The sequence below is a fragment of the Manis pentadactyla genome, chromosome 11 (genome assembly GCF_030020395.1).
Source record: "Manis pentadactyla isolate mManPen7 chromosome 11, mManPen7.hap1, whole genome shotgun sequence".
NCBI lineage: Eukaryota > Metazoa > Chordata > Mammalia > Pholidota > Manidae > Manis > Manis pentadactyla.
The window spans coordinates 43,353,173-43,379,431 of NC_080029.1; positions in this window are offsets into that span (position 1 = coordinate 43,353,173).

Sequence of the window (26,259 nt, forward strand, 5' to 3'; positions counted from 1 at the left end):
CTACAGGCTCAGAAATTAAATCCCAGCCCCTCAAAATGCCAAATCCAGGGAAAAGTCAAGGACTTCCTCTCCAGTCAGCGATGGCCATCATCCCAGAAACCTATCCTGTCACATGGTTTTCCCTCTGCCTGGCATACTCTTCCCCTCCCTACCTCCCACACTTATGTCACTGGCTGCACTCTTCCCTCAAGATGCTGTTTGAATGTCCTCTGTGCCATGAAATCTTTGCCTACTGCCCTCACAGCAAGGTCCCTGGCCCTTCCCTCCATGCCGCCAGAGTGCTTCACACACACACTCCACTGCAGCTCTCATCACTATTTACTCTCTGTCTCCCCCTTACCTGTCAGATCACAGCCTAGCACAGCATTAAAAAATGATTTTTTTACTGACTGAATTACTAAATAGATGAATAAATAAATGGATGGGTGAATTTGCACATGAGATAACTATCCAGCACCCAGTTTAGTAGTACAGGTAGTACACATTGTAGCAATAATAGTCTCTATGTTTATTACTCTTACCGAATAGGTCTCAGACATAGTGCTCAGTGCTTTAACAAGTTATCATTTATAAGGATATTATCCTTATTTTACAAAGGAGGAAACTCTGAGGCTTAGAAGGAGTAAACATGTCCAGAGGCAAACAACCGGTAGCTCAAGGTCAGGGACCCAAGTTCATTCTGTGCCCTTCCGAAGTCTGCGTACTTACCATGTTCAAATACTGCCTTTTTCTGCAGCAGGCAGTCAGTACTTGTTGAGTGAATGAGTGAATGAATGAATGAATGAATGGATATGCTCCGTATACAGGAGGAGTTTTAGTAAGAAGTGAGAAGTTATAGTAGGACTTAGTACCAGATATATAGAAAGTGCTCAGTAAATGGCAGTGCTGTTAGCTTTGTTATTTTTATCAAATCAACCAAGCCAAATAGATTTAGTAAAAATATGACATGAAGTTAGGACCATATTGATATATGTGAGCACTGTGGATATTGAAAATACCTGTTCAACAATGGTTAGTGAGAAGGGGTCAACATTGGCAAGAATACTGGCTCTATCTTCTTTTTTCTTTTCTTTTCTCTTCATTTATTTTCTCCCTTTTAATTTCTTCCACTTTAGTAGAAATGGAACTGTGTTATGCTTTGTCCTTTATGTTAGGAGTTATATAGAGAGACCTGAGTTCACTGGCGACACATTCTGTGTTATTTTTAGCACTTCTAATATATTGGTACCACAGGTATTTTTCTGGTTGGTCCACTCCATGATCTGGGTCTGTCTAAAGATTGGTATGATTATGACAAGTGCCAAAAGATGTCACAAGTTCCAGATATGATCTACATATCTCAGTGATTCTCAACCTTAGTTTGGAGTTAGCTCATTTGGGGAGTTTAAAAAATCTTCAAACTTCCAGCACCCAATTTCAGAGTTTCTTATTAAGGACCTGGGGAGGTCTGTGGTTGATGCACATGTTTTCAGGAAGCTCAAGGCCTGTGGATTGGGATGTGCAGATCATGTTCAGAACTAATGAGACAACAGATGTAAAGGCCTCTTCAGTGTCTGGCATATAAATATAAATAATATAAATATAAATGTAAATATAGACTTTCCTTACCCTGAGCCCTCATAAACAGGATGGCAGACAGACAAGGGGAGTAGGGATCTGTTTCCAGTCTTGTCTGAGGCAGAAGGGAGTCTAACTGTAGATATGCTTATTGGTTTGGCAGATAGAGTTCAGTGGTGCACAAATGTGGCTTTTCTAGGGAATCACCCTGTAGAAGTTTAAAAAAATAACCTGAGTTCACTTGCAACACATTTTTCTTTAGAACCCTTAATATAGTGATACCCTGGGCTCCACCCCTGAGGACACTGATCTAATTGGTCTGAGGTGTGGCCTAGGTATCAGGATTTTTTAAAGCTCCCAGGCAATACCAGTGTGCAGAAGAATGTGAGAACCACTGGGCTGGTTGAAGAGACTACATCAGACCTCAGGTAACTGACTTTCTTTGGCAATATCATGTCAACAAATGTATCCTCTTGGCCTGATCCTTCTGCATTCCTAAACTCTAACACTCAGAAAGCAGCCCTTTGTTTCAAAGGCAAAGAGAAGAGTAGGAATTGCTGGTTTTCTAGAATTTCCAATGGGACCTCAGGAAGTATTTTGTGGGAGCACTTCTTTATTATGTACTTTTGTTCTATCTGTATTCTCACTAAGAAAACCCTTGATCTTAATTATTTCCTAAGCTAAGGTGTAGGCTGGCCAATAGTAATAGTCCATTTAGCAATCAAATATCTCAATAATATTTGAGCACATTGGGGTCATGACTCGTGTTGTAGATTAGTATAAACCACCTCAACGAGGCCTGATCACTCAGGTGCAACAAGAAAACTAGTTCAGAGTCCATAAAGCTGAGAACCAGACCCTGGTTTCTCAGTGATCCTACCAAATTGCCACCCCATGAGATAGTCCAGAAGGAGACAGCCAGCCATAATCCATCTCTGTGGGAAGACCTGGGGACCATTGCCACAGCATTTACCACATTAAATAAATCAGGGGCCCCTCGTCCCTTGGCTGGATGCTGGAAATCATGGGCAGGTGTTTATATCTGGCCTACAAAGGAAAATAATCTGACATTGTGGAGAAAAATAGAGATAAATGAAGTCAAGTACAGGTGACATCAACACTGGTCAGGGGGTGGTGTGTCTGAGAGGCAAACCATGAGATAGAACAATCCTGAGCCAAATGCACATGTCTGATGACCGATCCCACAAAGCTCACTAGGGAGATGACAGACATAGAACATAGGCAGTGCTTTCAAAACAGGGGGCTTCTCTCCCTCTACTCCGCATCAATTTAATGAGCTGCCTGAAAATACCACTACTAAGGCTTGTTATGATATAAAATACAAAACATCTCCAGGAAAGGTAATATAATAAACCTTCCCATTAATGCTTATATAGTGATTCTCAACACTGACTACACAGAATCACTTGGGGGTGATTTCTAAAAAAATACCAAAGCCAGAGCTCCACTGCTAGAGATTCTGATTCAATTGATCTAGGGTGGAGCCTAGGCATATTTTGTATACTTAGTATATATATATTTTAAAAGTGATGTTAATATGCAGCCAAAGTTGGGATTGGTCTGAAGTGTGAAAAATTTGATCATATCCTTTCTGGAGGGCAGATTTTGTTTGGGAAGGAAAGAAAACTGAGTCCTTGGGTGAAGGGAGGTAGGCAGAAGTACCTGAGGTTTACATAGGAAGATGCGGAGAGGGGAGATTAGGAATGAGGAGGTGGTGCTGAAAATAAACTTCTATTTGTCAGTTTTGCCTAGGGCTGGCTCAGACTCAGGACACAACAGAGATAAGAAGGGAGGAGCAGAATAAGCTGATGAGAAAACTACATCTTCATGAATACATATTTAAAAACCGTCTCAACAAGCATTCTCAGCATCACTGAGTTACAGAAATTGACCATGTCTAACAAAGAAGTTTTTAGTTCCTGTGATACTGATCCTTCCTAGAAAAATCCTAAAATAAAAGCTGTCACAAAATTAAGTATTAAAATATGTCTATGGAAGTAGTGGCAAGTGAGGCATCTGCTTAAACATCCCTCAGGATAATTTATGTAAGAACCTTGAAGTGTGACCTGGAGAAAGTTACTTCGTTATTGTGAAATCACTTTGTTAATGTCTTTTGTAAAAAGCAATCCAATTTTATATATTGTTTTTATTTGCTTCTCCATCATTTGCAGGCCAAAGGACGACTTGTCATTTGCCTCATTCACTTGCCACTTTACTTGGCATAAAGAATTTTAATTAGTTTTCTTGGTTGTCCTCCTGACTTTTGTTTCTAGCACTGCTGCTGTACATTTGTTCCACGGCCTCTGAGAGGCAGTGTGGCATCATGCATGAGCTTGTACAGACTGGGTTTGAATCTCCAGTCTTTGACCTTGGGCAAACCCTACTGATTTCCATTTCCTCATCTGTAAAATGGGAAAGATGCTAATACCCTGGCAGTATTATGAGAGTCAAATGACAATACATGGGAAAATTGACTTGTAGGCTATAACATGCTGTGTGGGGGATTTCCCCCCACATCTTTGGCCCATCCCAGAGGAAGGCCTGTTAAAGCTTTTCCGCATAGCATGAAGGAGTGCTTGATTACTTGGGGATATTTAAAGGCATCTGCTCTTGGTCCATGAATCACTTCAGAACAACTGTGCTAAGATCATCTTGACATGCCTAAGTCCATGGCTCAGAAGTCATTGTTAGCAGTCTGAGGATGTCACTCATTGGGTGCTCTGCCCCAGAATCTGGCTTCGGAGAGATTTGTATGGACTTCTGGGTTTGTGGGTCTGAACTTGGGTAGGGCTCCAAGTCAGGCCACTTCAGTTTGTGGTAATCAGATTGAGTTTTGAGGACGCAGGACCAGAGTTTCCTTTCAAGGTCACCCTCTTAGCTTTGGGTCCACCAATCTCTCAGCCCTTACGGGGCACTTTTCTTGTTTTATGATTCCCTGGTGATGTGAGAGTCTCTAAAAACGTCAAGGCAAACTCTGAGCTTTATTGGTACGACTTGTGGTTGTTCATCAGTCGTGTATAATGGTTATCTGCTACTTAAATACAATTTGATAGGAAATAGAGAATTTTGTTTATCCTTTCCTTACCTTGATCTAGAACAGTGATTCTCAAAGTGTGACCCAGCCCACCAGCACCACCACCAAGAGAACTCATTACAAATGCAAATAAATCACCAGCTCTACCCCAGACCTCCTGAATCAGAAACTCTGGGGACGTAGCACAGCAATCTGTGCTTTAACAAGCCCTCCAGGTGACGCTGATGCCCACTAAGGCTGGGAAACTTCTCATCTAGAAGTCAGCCACCTAGGAAGCGACCACCTGTGCTCTGTCCTGGGCTCATCATCAGAAGAAACGATGATCTCCAGAGGCATCTCTCAGGTACCCTCATTTGTCACCCAGGGAAGGACATTACCAATGGCCTGTGCTCTGAAGGCAGCCTGAATGGCCGCCGTTGGTTCTCCCCCCCCAGCTGGCTGCACTCTCAGAGGTTCACTTCAACTTACGGATTCAGCTGCTTATACTTTCAGGCCTAACAATTTTGGGAAGAGAAGTCTGAGATTTCTCTTCCTGGATAAACGAGCATTTTGTTATCTGACCTCAAGAAATACCATGAAATTAACTTATTTCCCCTACTCTTGGTTAAAAGAAATGTAATTTGTTCTGTGGCTCTTCACATGTTTGGTAATATCTGACCATAAATAGTTTTAGGACTAGAGAGGGTCAAGCAAATAAAACAGCCTTACCCATAGGCTGAGGGGAAAAAATTCTGCCCGACAAATTTAAATTGCCTTTCCTTTGATCATAACGCATATTGGTGGCCTGAAGGAGGATAGTACCAGTGTGCTGAAGGCTAAAATTTCCATTTCTATCACTTTTTCTTCATCCACTAGAGTGGCTATCTGAAGGACTGCTGGCCATACTCACTAAGTAAAGTTCTGTGTAAGTTTCTGCTTTCAGAATGTGCTGGATGTCTGTGTAAAATGGCAGTTGTTACACACAGCCAGTGATGTTTATTTTCTTGTTTTGCAAATGATCACCACTGCTATATTAATATTGTAGTAGTCATATTAGGGGAGACTTGGAAAAAATATTCTTCTGACTTTGTTACTGTTCTTGAGCCCTAAAAGGTTGTTTCTCAGTTCTAATTGATAAGGACCAGAGACATTCAGGAACAGCCAGCAAGTTCAAAGGTTTCCAACAGTTACTCGGCTCCAAGATTCAAGTAGATAGGTCCCATACTAGACAAGAACTCAGGATTCTACTGGTAGTAATGGGTCCTTCAGCTAGGCTTTATCAGTAAAGCCCATATGCCAGATTTTTTTGTTTCCTCACTGCCATATACTTCAGGGGAGCACCAGTGATCTTTGACTTTTACCCTATTTTAAATCAATTTTTGTCATTATTACTCATCATAATATGACAAGTGGGGAGTGAAGAAATATGCTGGCGGAAATATAAGTGACAGTATTACAAGGAAATAGCCAGGGAAATACTGTTTAACTAGCTGCTGGGTATTGGGTAAAAATAAACCATCCAGACCTATCTCTTTCTGCCTCTGGGTGGCATCACCTGTAGTGGTTTTTCACCCTGCCTTATATATCAGGAGAGCCTTAAATATCAATTCTAGGCCTGTGGTTCCCTGGGACTGACAAGAAAATGAAGCAATCCCAGGATGCCCCAGATAGTTACCTCTGCTGCACTGGCCCAGCGGTGGGAGACTGAGCTGGGAGGTCCTGCTGTCTGCTTTCCAGGTTCTTCCCACTGTTTTCCCCGAATCCTCACACCCTCCCTGCAGAAGGTTGGAACTTTAACCAGCCTCACTTGTAAATGAGCTCTGGGGAATGACAGGAGTCAGTTGCTTATCTGGGTACATCCAAACCAGTGGGGGTTTTCTGATTTAAAGATTGTCAGCACACTCAAGGTAAGAAAACTTTCAATCTATGTTTGGTAAATTGAATTGAAAATACAGGAAATATGCTCCTGGGAGAAAATGCTAATTCATATTAAACCTTTCCCTTTTAAAGAATTATTCTTTCTCTTCCACCTTACTGTATTCCTACAGCTTTGCATTCTAGTAGCTGGGGCCTCTTTTGTGATCCACATTTTTCTGATGAGGAACCTGAGGCACTGTAGGCAAATGGCCTAAGATGGCCCAGCTAGACAGAGGTGGAGGTGAGAGTCAGATCACTTCTTGCGATTTCCAGCCCAAATCTCTTTCTGCCCACACCTTGAAACAATGAGTGTTAGACGGTATGTCGGTTATATAAATACGTTGCTGCAAATTTTATTTTTCTTTCCTCTCAGCCTCGAGAATTATCTTAAACAATGGTCTTGAATCAGTAAAACAGAAACACCTTTGGAAAAGAAAGGAAAATGAAAAAAAATATATTTGGACTCAAAAGAGGACAGGTTTTTAAGCATGTGCCCAAGATTTTAGAGTTGGTTTTATTCATAGTCATGAGCCCAGCACATGCTTTATTAGCCTCCCAAGCTCTCCTTGTTCAACACCTTATAATGAGGCTCAGGCAGTCTCCTTTCATCCTCCTTAAGTTCGCAGGTAAATTGTGTTTCACTTTGTTCATTGTGCATGTTTAGCAGTTATTTTGTGTCTAGAAGAAATTTTAGAGCAGCGGAAACCACTAACTTATAGGTCTATCTCATTATTACATAGTCAAATGCTATTTAATGAGTATTTATTTAAATTAGTTGGAAGCAGTATTTTTTTTCTTGTAAGGAAAAATAAAAATGTCATCACTCTTTCTTTCCTCAACTCTTTTCTATTTCCCTCCCTGTCTTGCCAATGAGTTTCAGCCCCGGGCAAGTTCACTATGGATTCAGTGTGACCAAAGAAATGACAGTAGAAAATTCTTGGGGTAAAAGGGTTATACCCAACTTTATTTCCATGGTGGCAGGTCAGTCACTAAAATCCCGTTCACTCAGAGCGAGTCTGCATGCAGCAGGCCGGTCTCTGCCTCTGGGCCTCTCTGCCTCCGCAGCTATCTCAGTCTCTGTCCTTGGCGCTGCCACCACTCCAGCCTCATCTCTGCTCTCTTGCAGCCTTGCAGCCATGCCACCGTGTCACCCAGAGCACTGGGCAGAGCTCTTTATATAGAGTCAATAACAGTGTATTGCCCACACATGTGTACTGAGCTAGCCAACCTGGGCTGAGAATCCTAGCCACAGGAACCCTCATTTTATCCACACTCCCCAAAAATGGAGATTTTATATCAACTCTGTGAGTTGCTTTTTTTCAGTTATTCTTCATTATTTAAATCAACTGGGCAATGTGTACTCTTGCTCGTCTGAGACTATGTGAATAAAGAATGATGATTTTATTTTATAACTTGAGTACCCCCTGGAGAAAGTAACTGGCAAAAATGTCTTCATATTTAAGTTCAAGGCTGAGTTTTCAATGAATTGGCTATGAAGTGTATGAATTTAAAAACCAGCTGTTTGGAACAGTCTGTCCCAATTTCTGGACAGCAGATGTTGTGTTTTGATTGTCTTACAGTAGATCTACCATCAAACTTCTTTTTGGTGGTAAAATCTATATTATAAGCTATTCATATAAATTGTCCCATATTCTTTTAGGACAGAGGGTCAGCAAACCTTTTCTGTAAAGGACCAGATAGTAAATATTTTAGGTCTTGTGGCTGTGTCATAATAAGATATATATTTGGTCTTTGTCCCAGTTCCTGGCACAGAGCTTCTAGAACTTCTGTAATTTCTTGAGTGAAAGGGGTGCTAGGAGCATCCTTGGTTCTATTGTTTGGTCTTTGACTCAGGTTCCTGACACAGGAGCTTCTAAGGCCTTTGGAACCTCTGGAGTGGTAAGAGTGAGTGTCTTTTGTATACTAATGGGAAGACTGGTGGCTGGGCAACTTCAGGGTGGGGGCTGGTCACCAAGCCATGATTAGAAGTTTGGGACTTTCATCCCCACCCCCATCCTCGGGAGCTGGAGAGCGAGTTAATAATCAGTCATATCCACATGATGAAACCTCCATGAAAGTCTCTAAACTACTGGGTTTGGAGAGCTTCTGTGTTGGTGAACACATCCATATGCTGGGTGGATGGTGCACCCCAACTCCATCAGACAGAAGCTCCTTTGCTTGGGAGCCCCACAGACCTCATCCTATATACCTCTTCATCTGGCTGTCATCCCTATTCTTCATTATATCCTTAATAATGAACTAGTAAACCTAAGTGTTTCCCTGAGTTCTTTGAGCCATTATAGCAAATTACTGAACTTGAGGTGGGGTTTGTGGGAATCTCCAGTTTATAACCTGTTGGTCAGAAGCACAGGTAACAGCCTGGGACTTGTGACTGGCATCTAGTAGGGGAAGTCTTGTGGGACTGAACCCTTACCCAGGAGTCCACACTAACTCTGGGTGGTTAGCCTCGGAACTGAATTGTGGGGCACCCAGGTGCTGTCTAGAGAGTTGGAGAATTGGTTGGTGTGGGAAAAAATACCCATATATTTGGTGTCAGAAGTGTTATGAGTAGAAAAAGTAAACATGCTATCTCTGTCACAAGTACTAAATTCAGTCACTGTAGTGTGAAAGTATGTGTTGTCGATATGTAAACAAATGAGTGTGGCAATGTTGCAATAAAAATTTCTTTAAAAAAACACAAAGTGGGCTATTTTTGGCCCATGTGCTGTGGCTTGCTGACCTCTTTTTTAGGAGATTTTTGGAATTAATTTGTTATTCTGAGCTGTAGAAAATTACATCAGGTTAAAAAACAAAAAGGTTAGTCAATTGTAGACAAGAAACTTTATGATTCTAATCCTTTGATTTAGGCTCCAGAATCTTACCTTCAAAAGAGAGACTTCCTGTTCTCACATCAGGAATTAGGAAGAGCAATTAAGAAAACTTAATTTAAATGCTTCACTTTAAAAGACAGCTTTTAAATGAGGTATATTCCTCATGAAAATGTATATCATATATGTGCATGTTTGCATATGTGTTTATGTATTGTACCTATATATCAAATATATATTTATATCTCCTATGCCATGAAACTCTATGACTTTTTCAAACTTTATTTTTAGTACTATTTTCACAAAGAATAACATTTGATCCCTTCTGGACCTTCTCTGGTTTCCGAGTGCAGCAAGTATTGCCAATCTACTGTATATCAGTTAGTGATTCCAGGGGAAAGCCGTCCATCAGGGCAGGATTTGATATCTGTTGCTCTGAGGCTGCCCCCTGCCAAAGTGACTGTTTGCCAGTTGTTTGTTTAAGTTCAAGGAACAGTGATCAGAGCTCAGGTCATGAAGACAGGCTGGAGTTGGCAGGTCAGGTAGATGGACAGCAGAGGTTCTGTGTACTAACAGAGAGAACAGAATAGGCAAGAGGGCAGTTTGAAAGCAGATTCTGTGAAGCCTGGGCATCTTCTCAAACTCTGCTGACTGGAGGACTATTTCTTACAGTGAATGAACTCTGTGGGTTGCTTAGTGACCCATTCTTCAGATTTGTAGGGTCCTGGAGGATCAATTCACCTTGGATCCCTCAGCATAAAGCTTCCTGGCCAAAATGAAGGCCAGTAAAGCTGTCATCAAATTAGTATTAAGCACAGAAGCTCCTTTAATTGTTGGCTAGTGGCATTTTCAACATGATTTAGGGCTTTAAACATCCTTGGAGGCAGTCAAGGTTTAAAATAAGGGCTGTCAAGTTCAACTATCAGAATTCAAACATCAGCTCCACCGCTTATTAGCTGTGTAACAGTACAATGTAATAACCTCATCTGCCTAAAATTGTTGACTCTGAGATAATCTTTTCTTATTTCTTAAATGGTGTGTGTTCCTGCTTGCCTTCTCTGCTGCCCCACCCGCACCCCACATATTTTTCTCTAGCTGCCACAAATTGCTGGAAGGAATCATATGAATTCTAAATTACTTTTAAAAATTGACATTACTTTGCTGCAGGTCAACTACTTCATAAACTGTGTCTGCTAAAGGTCTCCCCACCAGTTAGTCTGAAGAAGTTTTTGCTGTCATATCTGTCCTGTTAATTTAAGCAGAAACTGTAATTAGATGTAAGTGGTCCTGTTCCCACAGAAATGAATGGCAGCATCTGTAGAGAGACAACCGTTCCAAACCCTTTTGGCTAACAGCACTCTACAAGCAAGCAGGATGGAGCAAGGCCCAGATCCAGACTTCTGTCGGCCTAATTTTATATCTGTGGAGGCACAACACTAAATCCAATATTTCTACTGCCTTGCTGTGATGGGCACAAAGCCAAGCACATTCCAGACTTTTGTGCTGGTGATTCCTCCTGAGAAGGACACAGTGTGTGTGTGTGTGTGTGTGTGTGTGTGTGTTTTCTATTTTCCTCAGTCACTTAGCATAGATAGGAAAAACAGAGATTTGGTAGGTAGCTGTCTGCAAAATGAGAAAATCAGAAAAAGTAGAAAATTGTGTTTATAACTAAGCAATGGCATCACAAAGATATTTTGAACAAAGATGTTCTGCTCTTTTGTTTACTTTTCTAATAAAGAAATGAACTGCATGTAACCTGAAAGTCTGGTCAATAACAAAGTCAAGTGCCAGAGCCCCCTGTGGGTGTGGCAATATATTTGGGGTAGGAGTACGTATGGTAGACAGGTTTATATCTAGGCAGGTAAAGAGATCTATAGTGTGACAATTCATACTGTCCTAAATCTTCAACAATGCAATAAAGCTGGCAGTTGAAGATCTCTCATCCATACCACACTAGACACTGCAGGGTATACAGAAACTACAGAAAACACGAGTCCTCTTCTCAGTGAGCTTGCAGTTTGGTTGGGGGGTCGAAATATACAAACTCACATGAACACTGTATAAAAATGAGTACAATAATTTTGAGTAGGTAGAGTAAAACTCTCCAGGATGTTCACTTGCTTAAAATCTGGCATCCAATCACAAGATTAATGAAATGACCAGAATGGGGTTGCTCAACTAGCCATTTGGGAGTTCCAGGGTCTTTGCCATTTAAATCTGTCCTGGTCCTGGCCAAAGTTTGGTGCCACCTGGTGGCAGTTGTCCACTCCAGCTTAAATACACATGGAAGGAACCTGGGCCCTGTGGTTAACTGGAATTTCAGGGAAGAGAAGTGATGCCAGGAAACTCCCAGATAGTTGGCACCCATTGCGTCAGCTTGATCCAGAGAAAGTGGGAACATGGAGACCGCTCTTGGCTTCCTTGTGTCCTGGTGGGGTCACCTGCCCAGGGTCTTCCCCTTCCAGGCAGCCTGCCTTCCCACCAGTCAGCGTCACGGAGAACAACAGTATTGGGCAGACAATGCAGCCAATCATTACTTCTCATATTCAAATTTGCCTTGTACTATTTTTTAAAGTTTTTGTTATTTTTTTACTTCACAAACTTAGAGAGAAGTTATTCTGATGTAGATTGTAGCAGCAAAGGTTTCTTGAAAGAGGTTAGGTTTGTGCCTAATGGAAATAGGAAATAGAGTTGTCCCAAGGGGTGATGAAGGCATTCCAGGAAAGACAAGTATTATAATATCAAGTAAGGGATATTCTCCTAGTTGATTCTGCAGTTTTATAGAACACATGTTTAGCATGTATTTGAACAAATAATATACATTTGGGGAACTGTGGAATCTTTTTTTAGGTGGTAGTAAGGGATAAGAGTCTGTATTGGTACCTGATGGTGTTTTCTATTTTCAAAATATGAGCTCCTAAGGCACTTTTGGCAGAAGAGAAAAAGCTTCTTTCATAGGTAGATATTTAGTAGTACTAATGTTCAACTTAAAACACCATCAGTTGTGACATGTTTGGATGTGAAGATCAACTCATAAGGAGAGAAACTGGGAGACAGAGAGGGGAAGAAAGAAAAACACAGATTAAAAAGTGCCCCAATGCTCACCTAAGAATTAATTTACTTTGGATTTTTCTAATTTAAAACAATGGGCTTGCCCTTTATATAAACACAGCAGCTTTGCCTGGAAATTTGATTTTAGTTAAGTCTCAATCAGACCAACTACAGATACTCCAGGGATCAAGATAGGAAATCTAAGTTTATATCAATCATGTAGCTCTTTTTAGCAAAGGCTGGTGGATTCACTTGTTATTACCTCTTCCCTTGGTGATTTTTCTATTCATCCTTATGGTTAATACTCTGCTTTTTTAATGTAGTGCATTTTAATCTTTAAAGTGCCATGCAGGCAAGAATTAATCTCTGGCAGAATTTTTCCATTTTGTTGATGGAGGAGATAGCAGAGGAGATGTAGATAGATTGTCTGGGACTCCAAAGTGGAATGTTTTCAGAGCTGGGATCTGGTGAGCAGCCCAAGCCCTAGAAATCCTGAGGCAGCACTGACATATCTGTTTGCTCCTGGATTGTAAATCCTCTTGAGCCACATTTATGAGTATATGTGTTTGTAGGTTGATAAGAGAAGAGGATGAAGAGGGACCATTGGATAGAGTTATATTATATGTTTTCAATTGGTCCAATTGAAAATTTACACCCAAACAAGAAAACTGCTGATGGCCTCAGGTATAATAGAAAGTGCTCTGGGCAATTCCTTTATCCCTTTAGGTAGCAGTATGCTCATCCTTGAAAACTGAAACAAATACGAAAATATTTATTGACAGATTATGCACTACCATATGCCTGAAACTCAGTTGGCTATATTTATAATGGTCATTGAAGCTTCCAAAGTCCAGTATCTTAGAAAAAGGGGACTCATAGAGATACCATGACTTTTTCATGATTTGTCATAGTTCATTTAACTCTGAGCAGGAGAGTCTAGTCCTTGGACCTAGATCCAGTGTCCTTTTTGTCACATCATATCTGGCTCAAAAGAGAGGCTGAGACTAGCTGATCTTGCAGGTCCTGTGTGGCTCTAATACAACATGGTCCCGTGATGACTGAGAGTGTACAATTCTGTGAGTCTGAGTGGAAGATAAAAAATGATTCAAAAGCAGATCAGGGCTCACTGACTCTAGAGCAATGGTTTAAAACTTGACTTCACATCAGTGTCATCTCATCCTAATATTTAGTCTAGCCTAAGACACATTATTAAATCATGGAGGGGCCCAGACCTCCATTTTCTCAAATCTCCCTCAGGGATCCCAATGTGAAGTCCAGGTGGAGTACAACTGCCTGGGACTTAGGAATTCATACCAATGAATTTCCTTTCCTAAGGTTGTTGGATACCAGCCTTTCTCCCTCTCCTGCACGTCCATCTCTCTTTACTCTTGCAACCCAATGGCAACCTTCAGCTGCCTTGTTTATTCTCCTTACCATTTACAACAGAGAATGATTGCTATAGGGGAGGGGAGGAAAGAGAATTAATAACAACAGGCATGAACAACAAACACTGGCAACAGGTCTATTCCTGACAAAGACTTAGCAGTGCATAATCATGACATGCCAAAACATTAGCAAGGAAACTACTCACGCGTGACTTGCTCGGGTGGCTTTGCCAGCAGATATCAACGGGCTCTTGGGAGTAACTCCCAGGGCAGCTCCCTAGATAGAAGGTGGTATGGCTTTCCATCAGGGGGAGAAGCGAAAGTGATGTGCCATGTCAAAGTATTCCTGTGTTTAAAATGACCCAACGCCATATGGGACTCTATGAACTAGAAAATAGTTGATTAAAATTTCAACCCTCTTCACAGACCAAAGGGATTTTATCCTCAAATCTGGCATACTTATATTGTGGCTGCTTCTAGACTTGGATTGTATCCTCATGAAAATGGGTCTTAACAATTTCCATGAGTTCTTGTTCAGAATTAGGACCCCTGTTTTGGAATATGATTTCAAACTCTCTGACAGATGGGACTCCACACTGTTTGAAATAATGAACATGACAGAGTTACAAGCAAACATCTAGATCACCTTTCGAGTTTAAAATATATATGCATTTCATCAGTAAAGTGACAACGATGGGGCTGGGCAGTATAGGGCAAAGTATTTCTGGGATTTTCCTAAATTTTAAATGTGTAAAGGGTAGTTTTAAAATGAGTCAATCTTTCCCTGACATTCTCAACTGGGAGGGAACAGTGAATGTGAAAACCTAGGTGTTTCCCAATTTAGGAGATTTGGAACTCAGGTTATCAAGGAGCATAAAGGTGCTCTTTCATTTTTCCCAGCATTTTAAGTTGAGCTTCAATTATTAGTGACCAATGCAGCAGAAAGAATGTTTTTAATAATCTTCAGCCTTTTTTTTGTGAAATATACACACACATATAAGAAAACTGGAAAAATTATGTTCAGCCCAACGATCTATCACAAATAACATTTGTGGATCCACCACCAGGCCAAGGAATAAACTGTGGCAAGCCCTCCGATAGTACATTTTTCAAGTAGAAAATGGCTGTCATTTTGAAATCCTATCTTCCTGGAAAAGTAAGAAAATAAACATTTGAAGCTGGTTTTGAAAGATTCCTAACAAGGAAGAAGAAAGAAAGCATGCCAGGGGGAAATGTTGAGTTCACCTGGGGTGCGGGGGACTCATCTCTGCGTTGCTGGAACTTTCTGTTTTGCCTGAACATATTTCTGTGCCTTTGCTCCTGTTCTTCCTTTTCTTTGGAGAGCCTTTTCCCTGTGGAATATAAAAAGGAGCTGATAGTTAATACCTTTCCAACCAGAGGTTTATATGATTAGGTAACTTAAATATTAACTAAGGCCCAAGTAGCCCAGTGTCTGAGGAGTTGTAATCTGAGAAACCAGCAACCACAAGAAATTAAAGGAATCCTAATTCTTCCCTGAATCATTTAAGAATGTTGTAGGAGGTGTGTTTCATACCCAACAGTGACGAAATCTGCCTTCTTCCTTTTCTGGACTCTGCTGCAGTTCCAGACACTCTCCTTACCGACTACCCCAGTGACAGTTTCTAGACACCTCATACTGTGGTATTTTATCTCCTTGCCCCCACCTCCTCTTTCACTTTCTTAATTTATTGTGTAGACCAATTAAACTGTTGGTGCTTGTTTTAAAAAAATATTTCTGCTTAGCTTTTCCCACCCCATAGACTTTTTACAACAGAGGAGAGGCATGCAAGTGGCTCTGCTAGCAAGATTCTCTCCTGCTTTCCTCCTTTTGGGTCCTTTTTGTGTCTTCTCGTTCCTCGAATTCTGTCTCAGAAAGAGCCCAGACTGGTTTGGCAAAGGGCAGACTATGGTTAGGGAATGAGAGTGGGAAGGAGGGGATGATATTCTTTGGGCTGGCTGGGTTGATGAGCGGGTGGGCGAGAGGAATGGAGACCGGGAACACGCACTTCATTAGCCTTGTCCCAGCAATGACTGACTGACCTGAACTGGTTTAAAAAACAACATAAATAGGATGTTAGTATGGGTTATGGATACTACATCTTAAGATCAGGTAATGAATAGGATAGCCTATTAAAAGGTTAGAAAGTATTGAAAGATGACCCTGTGTCCATCAGAGTTACAGAAAACATTTCGTTGACCTTGGGAGGTTCTGGAAGGCTTGGGATGGGGGGTGGTTGGGGGTGGGTTGAGGAGAGAGGGATCTGAATGGAGGAAAACTTTAAGTTATCTGTTTGGGTGGGGGGTGTCTTCCTCCTGGCGTTTTGCTGAGATCCTCTTCTTTCTCCACTCAAATCTGTGGGGACGACGTCCAGACCTGCCTGATGTAGGGCAAAGCCAGAGAAGATTGAGATCAGTCAGACCAGCAGGACTGAGGCCATACAAACAGCCAGTGTGCGGCCACCACAGACATTGGCTATGACTGCCTGGGTGGTTAATTTGATGAGAAAGAAAAAATGACCAGTCAAGGCATAGACCTGAGGCTAAGAAGACAGGGGTTGGTTCTCTCTTCTAAAGTATCAGGCGACCTAAAAGAAAAATGTGACCTCATAAAATGTAAAGAATGTGACGATGAGGCCAACTAAATCCACATAATGTAGGACAACGTCTGGAGGCATGAGCTACTGAGAGAAGAGGAAGTGATTGTCAGAGAGCAATAACAAAAGACCTGGAGATTTTATTTGATAAAATTTGCTTCTAAGCAATCCCATGGTGTGATTCAGAAATTGTGAACTCACGCCTATGTGCCTGAAATCTCCGTTAAAGGGCCACTCGGCGATTGTTCACAGTAGAAGCACCTCAATCTGACTCCACCCAGCAGAGCACCTGTTCACTCCAGCTGTGGCCCTTTGAGGGCTGCTATGCAGGTGACGTCCTAATGGGAAGGATGCTGAGGTTGGCCTCTGATTCTGAATTTGTAGCTCCTTGGTTTACGACCTCAGGTTTACGACTGATTGCCGTTACTCAGGCTCACCAAGTGTTATGAAAGGACAGGTGGATTCAGGTTGCCCTCACCAACTTCCCTCTTCTTGTCAGTAGGACCACCAGATTCATAATCTTTTATATCTTTAATGTCTGCATTTCCTTGACTCCCTATATCCTATTTTAGATCTTTCTTTTTAGTGGCTCTGGAATCCAGGACTGTGCTTGTCTTTTAAGGGGCCCATGGTAAGATGAAAATAATAGTAGTCCATATACCCTGTGTCTAAAGACTTAAAAGTCATAAAAATATCGAGCACACACATATTGAATAAAATATGTTCTCTTTTCCCTAGACAAATAATACCTTCATAGTGACACAATAGACTAATATGAGAAAAGCTATGGTTTATATATGACTGAAAGTTGACAAAATGCCAAAGACAACTTAGTTTAATTATAACTGCACGTCTGGATATATCGGTGATGAGCTGGCAATGTTTAGATGAGTGATAAAGTTAAAATAAACTTATTTTGTAAATCATTATGTATGTAATAAAATTAATTTTCTTGCCTTCTTTTCAGCAAAATCATCAAATAGGTTATTATAACCAAGATTTTCACACAATTTGTATTCCATTAAGAGGGGTGATTTAAAGAATTAGAAGATAAAATGTAATTATATTTAACTGTACAAAGTCTGAAGATGTTTTCGGCAAAAGTGTAAATTAAAGTAAAAATAACATTAAAATTAAAATTAAAATTAAATAAATTAAAATAGATTAAAATTAATTTGAAAAGTTAAAATTATTTCTCAGTGTTTTTAAGAGTTATTTTTTAGTTATTCTAAATGATTTAAATTTCAGATTGAAATTAAAAAGGCAAAAATACAACCAATAGTGAACTTCAATGTTGTAAAGCAAAATTATTTAGATAAAGCTAAGCATTTTTTTAATTGAAATGTCATTGCTATACAATCTTATGAAGGTTTCACATGAACAACGTTGTGGTTTCAACATTCACCCATATTATCAAGTCCTCACACCCCTCCCCCCATTGCAGTCACTATTCTATCTGCGTAGTAAGATGCTATAGAGTCATTACTTGTCTTCTCTGTGCTGTACTGCCTTCCCCATGACTTACCTATATTGTGGGTGCTAATTATAGTGCCCTTTAATCCCCTTCTCCCTCCCTCCCCAACCCCTTCCCTTTGGTAACTGCTATTCCCTTCTCAGAGTCTGTGAGTCTGGATAAAGTTAACCTTTTAATTTAATTTTTAAAAATGAATTCAATTTCAAAATCTATTTTATCAAAATGAAACATTTAGCAATAGTGAAAAATTATTACATCATGTTATATCTAAGAGTAATATGAATTGTATAATATTGCAGAATATTCTTCAGCTCCCATGTGCAATTGTTTAAATATACACTAATTCAAGAGGACTCTGAAATCACAAACTGGGGCATAAAGAGAAGCAAGAAAAGGGACCCTTGGCACTACTAGGAAATGATATTTTTTATGCAAGATCTGAGAGGAAGACTTTTATGTTACTGTCTTAAATCTAAATGCTCCAGAAGCTCAAGCCCTCCTGTAATCCAAAGCAGTGTTTGCCTCCAATGTAGACAGTAGGCAACCAACAGCCTTGATGGGATTGGACACAGGTGCCTGAACACCACTGCATTTTGTTTTAAGGACTTATGGCAAAAAAGGTGGAAAAGCATTTCCCTGGCACCTGAGAGGTGTCAGTCAGCAGAGTGGATAAAGAGTCGTCAGTGGTGCTGTGCCAGCACAGAGTGTTGAGTCCAGAAAGACAAATCCAAGTGCTCTTCACTAAATGTAATTGTAAAAAAATTTTGCTATGTGGGGGCCTCTAAATCTTGGGGTCCCATCCCTCTTGCCTGAATTGAAGGGTGGAACTATCCTGATATGTCCCTTACTTTCCATTTCATAGCCCTGGTTTTAGTTATCTTATGCCCTGGTATTGCAGTATTTCTAATCACCTATGGGTTCTCCTCCTGCCAAGCCATATGTTTCATTTTTTAAAACCTTTTATCTTGTATTTCTTTTTTTTTGCTTATTTGTTGGGGTTTTGTTTTAGTTTTTTTGTTTCTTTTTTTATCTTTACTTTATCTTTTATTTCTCTTTGTTTTCCTGCTACCCAAATCATCTAAATGATGGATTTCCCTGCTAATCTGTGATCCACCATGTCATTTCCTTGCCTTAGAACTTCTTGCTGCTTGCTAGATTAAGTCCCAAATAATAACAATCTCACCTCATTGAATTAATTTCCTTCATTAATTAACAAATGCCATTTGTTTAACCAAGTTGTTTTCTTTGTGCCTCCCAAACGTGTAGCTCTCATTCTTCTCTGAGTAACTTTGTTCTCACGCATCCCACTTTTTTATCCATGTAATCTTGCCTAAAATAGCACCGAGCATGTTTTGGCTTACACGTATCAACTTCTTTTGGGTGGTTTGTTGATTTTCCAGATGGGTGGTATTTTGTCTTCCCAAGTCTTAGTTGTATAAAAGTAGGGAAATTCTATTCTTCTTTCTCAGTTTAAAACCAAAATCATATATTTTAGAGGAGTAAATTTTTCTAATAAAAATTTAGAAGTATATGAAGTAAAATGTATGAAACTCTCTGTCTTCATCACTTCCAATCTCATTCCATAGGAGAAAGCCCTATAAATTATTCAGTTTGCTGTTTCAGACCTTTTGCTTTGTACAAATGATTATAAACATATTTGATATACTTTTTTTAAAAAACAAAAATGGTAATCATCCTAATATTTTATTTACATAACAATAATCAGAGACATCATTCCATGTCAGCACATCAGACTGTGTTATTCTTTAAGATCTGGGTATAAGGAACATTACATAAATATGATAACCCAACTGTAACTGGGGTAATAACAGTGTATATTTCAAAGAGTTATGTTGGGGATTAAAATGTTAAGACATTTTAAGTGCTTATAACTGCATCTAGCACATGGTAAGAACCAACAAATTTTGTCTTCTTAATAAAAACAGCAATCATAATAATCATATTATTTATTTGTCCATTTCCTGCTGATAGACACTTGCGTTTTCTCTAGTTTTTCACTTTTACAAATAATGATGTAATGAACATCCTTATGTATATTCTTGCATACAAAACAAAAATGACACAAATCCATTTTTCCTACAACAGAGTAAAAGAATCTAGTGTGGCAATTTTATAAAGTTCATTGTATTTCTGATTACAAAAGTAATACATGCTCATTCTAGAGAATTTGGAAAATATCAAAAATAGCAGAAAACTAAATCGTATCATAGTCCTACTATTCTAAGACAAAAATCACTGTTAACATTTTTTTTTCACAGATAAAAATCACTGTTAACATTTTAGTGTACTTCATCAGGGATCATTTTTTTGGATTTACTTCTTTTCATTCAGTGTCACAGGGAAAACACTTGCCCATGCAATAACTATTTTATTCCATGAATATACCATTTACTTAAATGTTTTCTGGTTGTTGGATATTTAAGTTATTCCTAATTTTCACCATATAAATAAATCTGCAGTTATCTTTTGGATGTAGGTTTTTGCCCACATTTCAGTTTTACTTAAATCACGAAGGATCCAAAGTAGATTGCCAAGGTGCTTTCCAGGAATGTTTCAGGAAAACAAGACAGTGCCCATTCCAGGAATGGCCTGCAGAAGTCAGCCTCCACTTTTCTGGTCTGGCAACATCAACCTGGTCACTGCTTCTCCATCTTTCCCAGTGCTGGATGGATCCTTGTGACTCAGCCATAAATGAGTCACTAAATACTCTATTCCCTCATTAAGACTCTGATGGCCCATATGTGGGACTCTTGCTCTGTATTCAGCTTGTCTAATAATATCATTTCTTGCTCTTTACAATCTTCGTCTCAAATTCTTTATGGCAACCCTTCATCCTCTTTTTGGATACCCCTTCAATGAACCACAGAAGACTAGAGTCTCAGCAAATCTGAATTCTATCTCCTGCTCAGGCAGGGTCTAGCTGTGTGACATTGGGAAGGGATTTATCCCTTCTCTGTCTAGTGTCCTCATCAATAAACTGTATAAGAGGTCTGTTTGCCCTATGGCAGGCATTCTGATATTTTTGTAGTGAATAAAATCACTACAAAATGATTTGGAAGGGAGAAATTCACGTGGAAGCATGCCTGTAAAGACAATCCATGGCTCATAATTTTTTTGCCTTGCTAAAGGAGAGGTCTACTTTGTTGATCAAGCTGATTTTAGCATTTCTTTTGGCTGTGAAGGACACAGCTAGCCCTGCCATTATAGTGTAATCTTACAACGAGGTAGGCACTGAGAGGGCTTGAAAGAAGAAAGGAGGCGGGCAGATAACGACTGCAGGAGCTTGAAGCCTAGTCTACCTGTCAGATGTGTTGATAGCTTTGGTCAGGAATTCACATACCAGGAAGTCAGGTACAAAATACCACAATTTCTTTAGCCACAGGCAGACAGTTTGTCAGTTCCTTCCTGCTTTCATCCATATGCAAGCAAGTGATAACATGCGCTAAGGTAAATAATGCATGGCACTTGGACTATTCTTACTTTCTATCCTTTGGTGATTGTAATTACATGTAATTTTGTGATGGATTTTCTATTTTTTAAGAAATTGCACTATTGTACTTGATCCAGCTAACAGGATTTTCTTACATTACTTCATAAAGAGACCATCTTTTAAACTTCTAATGTTATTTCTTATTCATTAGTACATTTGCCTGTGGGGTATGTTCATAAATGGGTTAAAGTTACAAAGTTATGCTTATAAAAGCTCATGGTAATTTGGAGTATCAGGAGGATTTATTAATTTTGAAATCTTAAAAGAGCAAAAGCTAAAATGAGATTGGATTAAGTATATTCTTGCATGCAGTTATTCTAAACACCCTTAAGGACCAAAGACTAACTTACAGAGGACATTATGCAAATGTGAATATATCTCTAAGTGCCTTGTAGGCTTGCTGATGTAATATTTTACATGGTTAGTTAAGTACATCAAGGAAAACGTTTGACCTTGATAGAGCAGAAAGGTGCTTATTTCAAAACAACTCAGTTATTTTTCCAGGCCAGTGCAGGGCAATCAACATAAGTGAAATCTAGAATCTCATCATCAGTGTCTTAGTTAGTTAAATATCTGCCTCACTGGAAACCAAATACATTCTTATGATACACCCAGGTCTCCCGTATTCATGTTTGCCTTCTAAATATCCCATGTGCTTGAATGCTTCTAAGGGACCTCCCTGTTGCCATGTGAAGAAATAGTTCCCAGATATGGCTGATCCTAAGTAAGGAAGTTTTTTAAAAAACAGTCTAGATCCCCAGGTCTTACCAACCCTCACTCAATCACAGTTTTTTGAGAGCAGACCCCAAATCATGAACTTCTTAGAGAAGCTCCCAGCATGAATCCCCTGAGCTGGTTTAAGAACTTCCAGAAGCCTCATAAACTGCAGTTGGATGGCCTTTCTTTTGGCCACATTATCATTTCATTATGACAAGGTTTTGGAGATTAATTTACTAATGTTAATATGAGAAGAAGACAGTGTTAATGGGGGAAAATATGACTTAGACTCTAGAAACTTGGAACAAAAGGACCATTCTGGTACATTTTGGCTCACTCATTATTCTGGCATTTACTTGTGGTGTCAGAATCCAGGGTTGTCTGAAAGTTATGAAAGAGTTTAAAGAGGAGGAGACAAGAGAATGTTACAAAGAAACCTTACCTCTGCCTCCAGTTGCTTTTTCTCCAAAAAGACCTTAAATAAACCCACTAATTGATCATTAATCACTAATTGAGCACTAATTTATATAAACATTCACTTTTTAAAATTTAGTTAACAAACATTTACTAGCATTTACAGGTACAGAGTTCTGTGCTTGCCAAAGGTCAGTGGTTTTAGGGACTTTCTAATTGTTCTATGCTTTGTTCATTAACAATGGGCAGGAGACAGCAGAACAGAAATTTGATTGATAGATGTATTTTAGGAGAAATTATTATGAATACATGTGGACCAGGAAAGATGCAAATTCCTCATTTTGAGCTACTTGCATTCTCCCCCATCTTAGTAAGAAATGTTGGTATTTCTTTTTTTTCCTCCTGATTTCTTTCTGATAATTTCAAGCATTGCTAATGCCCCAGGCAACTAAAATGGGGACAATTGGTAGGTGGAGAAAACATATGATGGTACAAGCAAAATGTAATTTCTTCCCCTCTAATTCTCTACAAGCTGTGTAAACTTTCCTCAGTTAAACAAACACTTTTAAAGAAAAAGATTTTGCATTTTCCTACAAACACTGCTGTAACAACTGCTCACTTTCACTCTTTTGGAGCCTTCCCAAATAGCCAGGAGATTTGCATTTTCTTTAATAGTCTCAGCAGTATGCTTCCTTCTGAAAAAGAGTGAGAAAAAGAAAACCTTACATTTCTCTGAATGCTGAGTAAAATAACCTTACTGTATTCCAGGTGGCCTAGTGGACTCGATTATTATTATTATTGATTGATTTATACAGCAAACATCCCAAGCATTTGAACTTCACATACAACCATTGAAAATGAGGTCATAGCCAACAGGAGAGACCTTGAGCTGACTGTCCCCAAGAGCTGATGGATCACTGAGCATGTTTTCACACTGGAGTCAGTGAGGCAAATCCTATACCTAGAGCCAGTGAAAATTCAAAAGCTGTGTACACACATAGAAGGTGGACTTCTATTTTTGTGAAGGACTATGGGCTTCTAAGTATCACCCTTGTGTTAGGAAAAATAGGGTATCTAAAGAGAATGAATGTAGGTATTTCATTTCTCCTTAAGAAATATCAGTCACGTTCTTAAAATGAAAGTCCACAGTGAGCAAAATGCAAAGAAGAGGAATGGGTTACGAAGAACAGTGTGGATAATCATATCATCCCGACATCTCGGTGGGCATCAGTGGTTCAGCATGGGTTTCCAATCTCAGTTCTATTATCTACTGGCTGTGTGTCTCTGGTAAGTCATGTAACATGTCTGTTCCTCATCTTCCCCATCTAAGACTGAGGACAATATATGTGAATAAAATAAGTTAGTAAGTATATGGTGTTTAGAAGCATACAGAACACATTGTAAAGGCTCAATAAAGCTTAGCTATTAACTGCTATGACCCATTTTCAAGAAACCACTGAAAAGTCACCATCCTGGTTGGCTTGCAGAGTTGCATTACCCTACCCACCATTGTCACTCCCCAGAGACCTTCTCGAGGTATCCCTCCAAATCCCCAGGCTAACAAAATGCATAGCCTTGTACTTGCTGTATAGTGATCCTCAGGTTGATGCTGTGGGGTCCTTCTATTCCCTTCCACAGTAAGCCTCCTGGAGTGTCATATGAACTGCCACCCTGTGGGGGTATCTGCACCCCCACAAACCCTGTTCTTCCTGCCCCTGTCTTTCCTACTTAGATGGCTCCTTATTTCCTTACCTGAGGGTCTGCCAGAACATGACACTGTATGTGCAGGTGCTTCCCAATCCATGCTCACTGACTGGCTGGCTGGCAAGACATGATTAGGAAGAATTAAGGCAAAACAAGCACTGGGTGAAATTTTGAGAGTAATTCTAAAGATAAAGAACAGTGAAGAGTCCCTAGAATGATGGGTGGCTCCAAAATAATTTTTAATTAGTATCAGATTGTGTTTCTAATATAAGTGTGCCTTAGGATTCAGATGTTCACAGCAGCAAAATTCAAACAAAATCTTGAGGCCACCCTATAAAGATCTGATTAAGAGGAGCCCTTTGTCTAGTTCAGAGCACATCTCAGCTCAAAGTTCTCTACTCTTTGACATATTTTTTTTCTTGCTGATTATTTTTTTTTATCTTGCTGATTATTTTTACATTAGTGAACAGTGACTAGTGATGAAATCTTCAATTCGACTCCATAGTATCCAGTGTGAGCTTACTGAGACATTCAGTGGCATGTTCATTGTATTTAAAGGGAAATTAAAAGTTTAAAAAACAGTTTAAGAAAATTAGGAGAGCAGGGGACACACAGCAGAGGATAATTTGTTCAATATCACAGTGACAGTCAGGGGCGGACTCTAGATATATTGGCTCACAGACAGTGGCCCTCCGCAACGGGCTGGCACAACCATACGAAACAGCGAATACTCTGGTACTTAAAGGGGGAAATCCTAAGAGGTAAGTAGTAGAGGACTCAGCTGTCCAGAGTAGCCAGGAAAGTGCTTCTGTTGGATGCCCTGTTGGATGTGGCTCTCCTCAGCATGATAAAAGAGATTATCTGTGATTAGAGAATGTTGGAAATTTAGAGATCTAGTACAAAAACTGAACTGGCAAAATTTTATGTGGGGTTTGTCTCTCTGGCTCTCAGCTACAATCGACAACCTGACCTCTGGTTTCCCACTGGTGCTTTCTGCCTACCAGCAAACTGCTTCTATTCTAGGCTCCTAGAGCAGGAGAATTGGGTGCACCAGGGAGAGCAGCTGATAGCAACTCTTTGATTGCAATAAACAGAATTAGATTAAACAAAAAGGCAAATCCATTAACTCATGTTACTTGGAAGTCAGGCTCTGCTGGGTCCAGGACCTCAATGATGCGATCTGTTCTGTCTCTCTGTCTCTGGATTTGTATATGTCTTCTCTTTCTTTCTTGGTCATATTCTTTCCCAGTGCCCAGAAGTTCTCACCATGTGGTAGAAGAGAAGTTTACTAGGAACCTTAATTCCATAGTTTTGCATTTCATGATCCAAAAGGAAGAGAGCCTCTATCTCTCTCAGGGTTCACACATCAATTTCTAGGGCAAGACTTCAATTAGTCCTGCTTGTGTCACATGCTTATCTCTTTGATCAGTCAGTATGGGAAAGGCCAAAAGGTGCCATAATTGGCAGAATCCAAGTCATGTGTTCAGCATTGTGGCCAAGGGGGAAGTGAGTGGCTGTGAATGAGAACTCCACTAAATCACTTGAAATAAACAAGGGGCAAAGGAAGGAAGGAAGGAAGGGGAAGAGAAAAACTTACTAAGAAGATAAAAACAGGAGTTCCAACAGCCACTCAGAGCATGTTTTGGAATAAAAGTCTATGGCTTGCAAGAAGCAGGGAAGATGCTAAAATTGGTTGCCAGGTTGTGTAGCTACTGGTAACATGCATTTTTAACTCATGACCCTTCTTGCATCCAGTGCTGTGCATTCAATGGCAGTAAGTACTGTCTTCACAGTCCAACATTACTCAGCTGGTTGATGGCTTCTTCTCCACATGGTGCCCCCCTCCCATGACTCTACTGATGAATATGAGTCAGGTGAGCTGCATGAGGGAAGCACAGGGCAGGTTTGCTTCTTTGTGGGCATGTGTGGGATGCCCACTGGCTGGCCCCACTGCACCAGGTCCGTTTCTCAGAATGGGAGTTATTTTGGTTTGTGCCAGGCTGTGAAGTCAGCAAGCTCCCTTGGGTTTACATAGGCTGGCTTGGGCTCAGA